Source organism: Callorhinchus milii, unplaced genomic scaffold, assembly GCF_018977255.1.
Source record: "Callorhinchus milii isolate IMCB2004 unplaced genomic scaffold, IMCB_Cmil_1.0 Scaffold6, whole genome shotgun sequence".
In the NCBI taxonomy this organism is placed as follows: Eukaryota; Metazoa; Chordata; class Chondrichthyes; order Chimaeriformes; family Callorhinchidae; genus Callorhinchus; species Callorhinchus milii.
In genome coordinates this window covers 590,903-600,417 of record NW_024704747.1, presented here as the reverse complement: position 1 = coordinate 600,417, position 9,515 = coordinate 590,903, and positions in this window count along the sequence as shown.

Here is a 9,515-nt window from a genome sequence, read left to right as displayed (position 1 = left end):
TAATAATAACCCTAACCCTAACCCTAACCTTAACCCTAACCCTAACCCTAACCCTAACCCTAACCCTAACCCTAACCCTAACCCTAACCCTAACCCTAACCCTAACCCTAACCCTAACCCTAACCCTAACCCTAACCCTAACCCTAACCCTAACCCTAACCCTAACCCTAACCCTAACCCTAACCCTAACCCTAACCCTAACCCTAACCCTAACCCTAACCCTAACCCTAACCCTAACCCTAACCCTAACCCTAACCCTAACCCTAACCCTAACCCTAACCCTAACCCTAACCCTAACCCTAACCCTAACCCTAACCCTAACCCTAACCCTAACCCTAACCCTAACCCTAACCCTAACCCTAACCCTAACCCTAACCCTAACCCTAACCCTAACCCTAACCCTAACCCTAACCCTAACCCTAACCCTAACCCTAACCCTAACCCTAACCCTAACCCTAACCCTAACCCTAACCCTAACCCTAACCCTAACCCTAACCCTAACCCTAACCCTAACCCTAACCCTAACCCTAACCCTAACCCTAACCCTAACCCTAACCCTAACCCTAACCCTAACCCTAACCCTAACCCTAACCCTAACCCTAACCCTAACCCTAACCCTAACCCTAACCCTAACCCTAACCCTAACCCTAACCCTAACCCTAACCCTAACCCTAACCCTAACCCTAACCCTAACCCTAACCCTAACCCTAACCCTAACCCTAACCCTAACCCTAACCCTAACCCTAACCCTAACCCTAACCCTAACCCTAACCCTAACCCTAACCCTAACCCTAACCCTAACCCTAACCCTAACCCTAACCCTAACCCTAACCCTAACCCTAACCCTAACCCTAACCCTAACCCTAACCCTAACCCTAACCCTAACCCTAACCCTAACCCTAACCCTAACCCTAACCCTAACCCTAACCCTAACCCTAACCCTAACCCTAACCCTAACCCTAACCCTAACCCTAACCCTAACCCTAACCCTAACCCTAACCCTAACCCTAACCCTAACCCTAACCCTAACCCTAACCCTAACCCTAACCCTAACCCTAACCCTAACCCTAACCCTAACCCTAACCCTAACCCTAACCCTAACCCTAACCCTAACCCTAACCCTAACCCTAACCCTAACCCTAACCCTAACCCTAACCCTAACCCTAACCCTAACCCTAACCCTAACCCTAACCCTAACCCTAACCCTAACCCTAACCCTAACCCTAACCCTAACCCTAACCCTAACCCTAACCCTAACCCTAACCCTAACCCTAACCCTAACCCTAACCCTAACCCTAACCCTAACCCTAACCCTAACCCTAACCCTAACCCTAACCCTAACCCTAACCCTAACCCTAACCCTAACCCTAACCCTAACCCTAACCCTAACCCTAACCCTAACCCTAACCCTAACCCTAACCCTAACCCTAACCCTAACCCTAACCCTAACCCTAACCCTAACCCTAACCCTAACCCTAACCCTAACCCTAACCCTAACCCTAACCCTAACCCTAACCCTAACCCTAACCCTAACCCTAACCCTAACCCTAACCCTAACCCTAACCCTAACCCTAACCCTAACCCTAACCCTAACCCTAACCCTAACCCTAACCCTAACCCTAACCCTAACCCTAACCCTAACCCTAACCCTAACCCTAACCCTAACCCTAACCCTAACCCTAACCCTAACCCTAACCCTAACCCTAACCCTAACCCTAACCCTAACCCTAACCCTAACCCTAACCCTAACCCTAACCCTAACCCTAACCCTAACCCTAACCCTAACCCTAACCCTAACCCTAACCCTAACCCTAACCCTAACCCTAACCCTAACCCTAACCCTAACCCTAACCCTAACCCTAACCCTAACCCTAACCCTAACCCTAACCCTAACCCTAACCCTAACCCTAACCCTAACCCTAACCCTAACCCTAACCCTAACCCTAACCCTAACCCTAACCCTAACCCTAACCCTAACCCTAACCCTAACCCTAACCCTAACCCTAACCCTAACCCTAACCCTAACCCTAACCCTAACCCTAACCCTAACCCTAACCCTAACCCTAACCCTAACCCTAACCCTAACCCTAACCCTAACCCTAACCCTAACCCTAACCCTAACCCTAACCCTAACCCTAACCCTAACCCTAACCCTAACCCTAACCCTAACCCTAACCCTAACCCTAACCCTAACCCTAACCCTAACCCTAACCCTAACCCTAACCCTAACCCTAACCCTAACCCTAACCCTAACCCTAACCCTAACCCTAACCCTAACCCTAACCCTAACCCTAACCCTAACCCTAACCCTAACCCTAACCCTAACCCTAACCCTAACCCTAACCCTAACCCTAACCCTAACCCTAACCCTAACCCTAACCCTAACCCTAACCCTAACCCTAACCCTAACCCTAACCCTAACCCTAACCCTAACCCTAACCCTAACCCTAACCCTAACCCTAACCCTAACCCTAACCCTAACCCTAACCCTAACCCTAACCCTAACCCTAACCCTAACCCTAACCCTAACCCTAACCCTAACCCTAACCCTAACCCTAACCCTAACCCTAACCCTAACCCTAACCCTAACCCTAACCCTAACCCTAACCCTAACCCTAACCCTAACCCTAACCCTAACCCTAACCCTAACCCTAACCCTAACCCTAACCCTAACCCTAACCCTAACCCTAACCCTAACCCTAACCCTAACCCTAACCCTAACCCTAACCCTAACCCTAACCCTAACCCTAACCCTAACCCTAACCCTAACCCTAACCCTAACCCTAACCCTAACCCTAACCCTAACCCTAACCCTAACCCTAACCCTAACCCTAACCCTAACCCTAACCCTAACCCTAACCCTAACCCTAACCCTAACCCTAACCCTAACCCTAACCCTAACCCTAACCCTAACCCTAACCCTAACCCTAACCCTAACCCTAACCCTAACCCTAACCCTAACCCTAACCCTAACCCTAACCCTAACCCTAACCCTAACCCTAACCCTAACCCTAACCCTAACCCTAACCCTAACCCTAACCCTAACCCTAACCCTAACCCTAACCCTAACCCTAACCCTAACCCTAACCCTAACCCTAACCCTAACCCTAACCCTAACCCTAACCCTAACCCTAACCCTAACCCTAACCCTAACCCTAACCCTAACCCTAACCCTAACCCTAACCCTAACCCTAACCCTAACCCTAACCCTAACCCTAACCCTAACCCTAACCCTAACCCTAACCCTAACCCTAACCCTAACCCTAACCCTAACCCTAACCCTAACCCTAACCCTAACCCTAACCCTAACCCTAACCCTAACCCTAACCCTAACCCTAACCCTAACCCTAACCCTAACCCTAACCCTAACCCTAACCCTAACCCTAACCCTAACCCTAACCCTAACCCTAACCCTAACCCTAACCCTAACCCTAACCCTAACCCTAACCCTAACCCTAACCCTAACCCTAACCCTAACCCTAACCCTAACCCTAACCCTAACCCTAACCCTAACCCTAACCCTAACCCTAACCCTAACCCTAACCCTAACCCTAACCCTAACCCTAACCCTAACCCTAACCCTAACCCTAACCCTAACCCTAACCCTAACCCTAACCCTAACCCTAACCCTAACCCTAACCCTAACCCTAACCCTAACCCTAACCCTAACCCTAACCCTAACCCTAACCCTAACCCTAACCCTAACCCTAACCCTAACCCTAACCCTAACCCTAACCCTAACCCTAACCCTAACCCTAACCCTAACCCTAACCCTAACCCTAACCCTAACCCTAACCCTAACCCTAACCCTAACCCTAACCCTAACCCTAACCCTAACCCTAACCCTAACCCTAACCCTAACCCTAACCCTAACCCTAACCCTAACCCTAACCCTAACCCTAACCCTAACCCTAACCCTAACCCTAACCCTAACCCTAACCCTAACCCTAACCCTAACCCTAACCCTAACCCTAACCCTAACCCTAACCCTAACCCTAACCCTAACCCTAACCCTAACCCTAACCCTAACCCTAACCCTAACCCTAACCCTAACCCTAACCCTAACCCTAACCCTAACCCTAACCCTAACCCTAACCCTAACCCTAACCCTAACCCTAACCCTAACCCTAACCCTAACCCTAACCCTAACCCTAACCCTAACCCTAACCCTAACCCTAACCCTAACCCTAACCCTAACCCTAACCCTAACCCTAACCCTAACCCTAACCCTAACCCTAACCCTAACCCTAACCCTAACCCTAACCCTAACCCTAACCCTAACCCTAACCCTAACCCTAACCCTAACCCTAACCCTAACCCTAACCCTAACCCTAACCCTAACCCTAACCCTAACCCTAACCCTAACCCTAACCCTAACCCTAACCCTAACCCTAACCCTAACCCTAACCCTAACCCTAACCCTAACCCTAACCCTAACCCTAACCCTAACCCTAACCCTAACCCTAACCCTAACCCTAACCCTAACCCTAACCCTAACCCTAACCCTAACCCTAACCCTAACCCTAACCCTAACCCTAACCCTAACCCTAACCCTAACCCTAACCCTAACCCTAACCCTAACCCTAACCCTAACCCTAACCCTAACCCTAACCCTAACCCTAACCCTAACCCTAACCCTAACCCTAACCCTAACCCTAACCCTAACCCTAACCCTAACCCTAACCCTAACCCTAACCCTAACCCTAACCCTAACCCTAACCCTAACCCTAACCCTAACCCTAACCCTAACCCTAACCCTAACCCTAACCCTAACCCTAACCCTAACCCTAACCCTAACCCTAACCCTAACCCTAACCCTAACCCTAACCCTAACCCTAACCCTAACCCTAACCCTAACCCTAACCCTAACCCTAACCCTAACCCTAACCCTAACCCTAACCCTAACCCTAACCCTAACCCTAACCCTAACCCTAACCCTAACCCTAACCCTAACCCTAACCCTAACCCTAACCCTAACCCTAACCCTAACCCTAACCCTAACCCTAACCCTAACCCTAACCCTAACCCTAACCCTAACCCTAACCCTAACCCTAACCCTAACCCTAACCCTAACCCTAACCCTAACCCTAACCCTAACCCTAACCCTAACCCTAACCCTAACCCTAACCCTAACCCTAACCCTAACCCTAACCCTAACCCTAACCCTAACCCTAACCCTAACCCTAACCCTAACCCTAACCCTAACCCTAACCCTAACCCTAACCCTAACCCTAACCCTAACCCTAACCCTAACCCTAACCCTAACCCTAACCCTAACCCTAACCCTAACCCTAACCCTAACCCTAACCCTAACCCTAACCCTAACCCTAACCCTAACCCTAACCCTAACCCTAACCCTAACCCTAACCCTAACCCTAACCCTAACCCTAACCCTAACCCTAACCCTAACCCTAACCCTAACCCTAACCCTAACCCTAACCCTAACCCTAACCCTAACCCTAACCCTAACCCTAACCCTAACCCTAACCCTAACCCTAACCCTAACCCTAACCCTAACCCTAACCCTAACCCTAACCCTAACCCTAACCCTAACCCTAACCCTAACCCTAACCCTAACCCTAACCCTAACCCTAACCCTAACCCTAACCCTAACCCTAACCCTAACCCTAACCCTAACCCTAACCCTAACCCTAACCCTAACCCTAACCCTAACCCTAACCCTAACCCTAACCCTAACCCTAACCCTAACCCTAACCCTAACCCTAACCCTAACCCTAACCCTAACCCTAACCCTAACCCTAACCCTAACCCTAACCCTAACCCTAACCCTAACCCTAACCCTAACCCTAACCCTAACCCTAACCCTAACCCTAACCCTAACCCTAACCCTAACCCTAACCCTAACCCTAACCCTAACCCTAACCCTAACCCTAACCCTAACCCTAACCCTAACCCTAACCCTAACCCTAACCCTAACCCTAACCCTAACCCTAACCCTAACCCTAACCCTAACCCTAACCCTAACCCTAACCCTAACCCTAACCCTAACCCTAACCCTAACCCTAACCCTAACCCTAACCCTAACCCTAACCCTAACCCTAACCCTAACCCTAACCCTAACCCTAACCCTAACCCTAACCCTAACCCTAACCCTAACCCTAACCCTAACCCTAACCCTAACCCTAACCCTAACCCTAACCCTAACCCTAACCCTAACCCTAACCCTAACCCTAACCCTAACCCTAACCCTAACCCTAACCCTAACCCTAACCCTAACCCTAACCCTAACCCTAACCCTAACCCTAACCCTAACCCTAACCCTAACCCTAACCCTAACCCTAACCCTAACCCTAACCCTAACCCTAACCCTAACCCTAACCCTAACCCTAACCCTAACCCTAACCTAACCCTAACCCTAACCCTAACCCTAACCCTAACCCTAACCCTAACCCTAACCCTAACCCTAACCCTAACCCTAACCCTAACCCTAACCCTAACCCTAACCCTAACCCTAACCCTAACCTAACCCTAACCCTAACCCTAACCCTAACCCTAACCCTAACCCTAACCCTAACCCTAACCCTAACCCTAACCCTAACCCTAACCCTAACCCTAACCCTAACCCTAACCCTAACCCTAACCCTAACCCTAACCCTAACCCTAACCCTAACCCTAACCCTAACCCTAACCCTAACCCTAACCCTAACCCTAACCCTAACCCTAACCCTAACCCTAACCCTAACCCTAACCCTAACCCTAACCCTAACCCTAACCCTAACCCTAACCCTAACCCTAACCCTAACCCTAACCCTAACCCTAACCCTAACCCTAACCCTAACCCTAACCCTAACCCTAACCCTAACCCTAACCCTAACCCTAACCCTAACCCTAACCCTAACCCTAACCCTAACCCTAACCCTAACCCTAACCCTAACCCTAACCCTAACCCTAACCCTAACCCTAACCCTAACCCTAACCCTAACCCTAACCCTAACCCTAACCCTAACCCTAACCCTAACCCTAACCCTAACCCTAACCCTAACCCTAACCCTAACCCTAACCCTAACCCTAACCCTAACCCTAACCCTAACCCTAACCCTAACCCTAACCCTAACCCTAACCCTAACCCTAACCCTAACCCTAACCCTAACCCTAACCCTAACCCTAACCCTAACCCTAACCCTAACCCTAACCCTAACCCTAACCCTAACCCTAACCCTAACCCTAACCCTAACCCTAACCCTAACCCTAACCTAACCCTAACCCTAACCCTAACCCTAACCCTAACCCTAACCCTAACCCTAACCCTAACCCTAACCCTAACCCTAACCCTAACCCTAACCCTAACCCTAACCCTAACCCTAACCCTAACCCTAACCCTAACCCTAACCCTAACCCTAACCCTAACCCTAACCCTAACCCTAACCCTAACCCTAACCCTAACCCTAACCCTAACCCTAACCCTAACCCTAACCCTAACCCTAACCCTAACCCTAACCCTAACCCTAACCCTAACCCTAACCCTAACCCTAACCCTAACCCTAACCCTAACCCTAACCCTAACCCTAACCCTAACCCTAACCCTAACCCTAACCCTAACCCTAACCCTAACCCTAACCCTAACCCTAACCCTAACCCTAACCCTAACCCTAACCCTAACCCTAACCCTAACCCTAACCCTAACCCTAACCCTAACCCTAACCCTAACCCTAACCCTAACCCTAACCCTAACCCTAACCCTAACCCTAACCCTAACCCTAACCCTAACCCTAACCCTAACCCTAACCCTAACCCTAACCCTAACCCTAACCCTAACCCTAACCCTAACCCTAACCCTAACCCTAACCCTAACCCTAACCCTAACCCTAACCCTAACCCTAACCCTAACCCTAACCCTAACCCTAACCCTAACCCTAACCCTAACCCTAACCCTAACCCTAACCCTAACCCTAACCCTAACCCTAACCCTAACCCTAACCCTAACCCTAACCCTAACCCTAACCCTAACCCTAACCCTAACCCTAACCCTAACCCTAACCCTAACCCTAACCCTAACCCTAACCCTAACCCTAACCCTAACCCTAACCCTAACCCTAACCCTAACCCTAACCCTAACCCTAACCCTAACCCTAACCCTAACCCTAACCCTAACCCTAACCCTAACCCTAACCCTAACCCTAACCCTAACCCTAACCCTAACCCTAACCCTAACCCTAACCCTAACCCTAACCCTAACCCTAACCCTAACCCTAACCCTAACCCTAACCCTAACCCTAACCCTAACCCTAACCCTAACCCTAACCCTAACCCTAACCCTAACCTAACCCTAACCCTAACCCTAACCCTAACCCTAACCCTAACCCTAACCCTAACCCTAACCCTAACCCTAACCCTAACCCTAACCCTAACCCTAACCCTAACCCTAACCCTAACCCTAACCCTAACCCTAACCCTAACCCTAACCCTAACCCTAACCCTAACCCTAACCCTAACCCTAACCCTAACCCTAACCCTAACCCTAACCCTAACCCTAACCCTAACCCTAACCCTAACCCTAACCCTAACCCTAACCCTAACCCTAACCCTAACCCTAACCCTAACCCTAACCCTAACCCTAACCCTAACCCTAACCCTAACCCTAACCCTAACCCTAACCCTAACCCTAACCCTAACCCTAACCCTAACCCTAACCCTAACCCTAACCCTAACCCTAACCCTAACCCTAACCCTAACCCTAACCCTAACCCTAACCCTAACCCTAACCCTAACCCTAACCCTAACCCTAACCCTAACCCTAACCCTAACCCTAACCCTAACCCTAACCCTAACCCTAACCCTAACCCTAACCCTAACCCTAACCCTAACCCTAACCCTAACCCTAACCCTAACCCTAACCCTAACCCTAACCCTAACCCTAACCCTAACCCTAACCCTAACCCTAACCCTAACCCTAACCCTAACCCTAACCCTAACCCTAACCCTAACCCTAACCCTAACCCTAACCCTAACCCTAACCCTAACCCTAACCCTAACCCTAACCCTAACCCTAACCCTAACCCTAACCCTAACCTAACCCTAACCCTAACCCTAACCCTAACCCTAACCCTAACCCTAACCCTAACCCTAACCCTAACCCTAACCCTAACCCTAACCCTAACCCTAACCCTAACCCTAACCCTAACCCTAACCCTAACCCTAACCCTAACCCTAACCCTAACCCTAACCCTAACCCTAACCCTAACCCTAACCCTAACCCTAACCCTAACCCTAACCCTAACCCTAACCCTAACCCTAACCCTAACCCTAACCCTAACCCTAACCCTAACCCTAACCCTAACCCTAACCCTAACCCTAACCCTAACCCTAACCCTAACCCTAACCCTAACCCTAACCCTAACCCTAACCCTAACCCTAACCCTAACCCTAACCCTAACCCTAACCCTAACCCTAACCCTAACCCTAACCCTAACCCTAACCCTAACCCTAACCCTAACCCTAACCCTAACCCTAACCCTAACCCTAACCCTAACCCTAACCCTAACCCTAACCCTAAC